This window comes from Tuber melanosporum (assembly GCF_000151645.1).
Source record: "Tuber melanosporum whole genome shotgun sequence assembly, scaffold_74, strain Mel28".
Lineage (NCBI taxonomy): Eukaryota > Fungi > Ascomycota > Pezizomycetes > Pezizales > Tuberaceae > Tuber > Tuber melanosporum.
Window position 1 is genome coordinate 506694 of NW_003299122.1, and position 2254 is coordinate 508947.

Genomic DNA, 2254 nt, shown 5'->3' on the forward strand with positions numbered 1-2254 from the left:
CACTCAGCTGTATGAGTCATAGCTCACTTAGTCCTTCCCCTCTTCAATAACTATCCTTCGAGGATATCTCTTTTTTCTGAAATGGATAATTGCAAAGGTTTTTACAGTATTCGTAATGATTACCAAGGCCAACACCCCATCCACTCCTGTGTAGATCCTGTCATTAGGACTGCTACAGTTGATGATGATATGTGTTACATGCCAGCTATGAGAGAGAGAAAATGTTGAAATTGCACAAAGTATATTCCTTAGTTCCCTGCTAATGGAGGGAAGTCCACCACTACTTATAAAAAACGAATACGCTATAAACTTGACTTCTGATATACATACACCATTACAGTATTCTTCATTACCATGACTTCTCTCTTACCACAGGACTTACCCAACGCAGTATATACAGTAGTGTGTTTCTCATTAAAAATCAGACAAATCTAAAGAAGAATAGTGTATAAAGAAATGATGAATGAGGGGACACATATTCCAACAAAAAATATCTATACAAAGGGTTATCTTCCCTCTTTTCCCTCACCAGACAACACTGTGCCATCTTCCAGAATTGTTCATTAATAATGAAACATTTTTAAAACATGAATTGTACAAGTATGGTCGCTACATGAAATACTTGGTTTCCTATTCTAACCTTTTATATTCGCAATCAATGCTCCCAAGTACATCTCTCCCTTTTAGCAGAAGAGCCAGACTGTGACGGTTTTCAAGTTAAATCCAATCTCCGGCTAGGCTGTAAGTGACCCCCCCACCCGACGAACCAATCTTACTTAACAAGCCTACTTTTTCTCATCTCCCCACTTTTCCAAATATAACTAGACTCTCTTACAAGTACAGTCTCCTCTCTTCTCCTGGATACCTCTGACAGAGGCAGTGGCCTAACCACTACTACTTCTCTTTTGTTTCCTGTCCCCAATATAGCCATACCAATGAATCCTACAACTTCTCTTCTCCACCCTACTCCTAACATAAACTCCGCAATGGAAAGTACAACTTCTCTTCTTCCTCCCATCACTAGCATGCCCCTACTAGTACCACCACACCTTCCATCTGCCTTCGTAGTTCTGATATTAAGGCCGAGCACTATTACAGCGTGGTGATATTCCCCAAGGTTTCTAAGCCTCCATTACTCCTGAGCCACTACTGGGAGTCTCGACAAGGCCTGAAGGTATATTTCAGTCCAGCTTAAGCCCTTCTACCCCACATAAGCTAACAGGATATATTGCATTTCAGATCATAGGAGTCGCAATGATACAAGTACTACCAAATGTTAGGAGTTCAATATAATTTATGATCCTTGTTTGCCAATAGGGCTTTAATGTTGGGAGGTGTTTAGGGAATAGCAAAGGGCTTTGGGGTTTAAATTATAGAGCAGTTAACTAGGTCAGGGGCAGTACACTCTACCTTCTATTTTCATTTACAAGAATTTACATTACTACAGTAGACTATTGCGAGTGATGTTCTGTGATCACTCACTATTCCTGCCAGCCTGCCTGGCCATCTGATATGCCTAATGTGAATCTACCCCCCAGAGCCAAAAATGCATCTGTTCAGAGCCAATAGACCTGTAGAGAATATACTCCAATTGCAGATTATTCATTATAATCCCAAGAATACAAGTTACGAAACTTAGCAGATCGACCTACTTTCCTGGGTTCTGCAGGAACATGATATAAGTATCAGGTATCCTAATCATAACCTAGTACTTTATACATTTTGCAACAGGCAACAATATTTAATTAATCATTCCTACGTATTGAGAGATACTTCTCTTCTGTTTAATCGGATCTCTCTTATCTAGTAATCTATCCAGACTCTGATTATTATTCTTAAGCCATGGTTTACATTCCTTCCTTAACCGGTAATAATCAGATCATATCACAATAGGGGAATAGGTTGTAAAATATTTTGATACTCTTAAAAGTATAAGTAGGAAAGTATAATAGGTAGTTGCATAAAAAACTAACTACTTGGGTTTTTTTTTTTTCTCTTTTTTTTTTTATAATCAGGTATCTGTTGTTATGTAGGGTACAAGAATGTACATGCAGCGCTAGCTATGGTATAATCAATTCCCATTCTACCTTACCTCTGGCCCGACCGTATCCCTAAGACCATCTAGCATGCTCCTAACTGCACATCTTAGGTCCAGAAACCCGAACATATGTGCCCACAGACTAGCCAAAAAACAGAAGAAGAGACTTCAAAACAAAGCAGGAGAACATAAGAAGGTAACTACCTGGAACCTCAC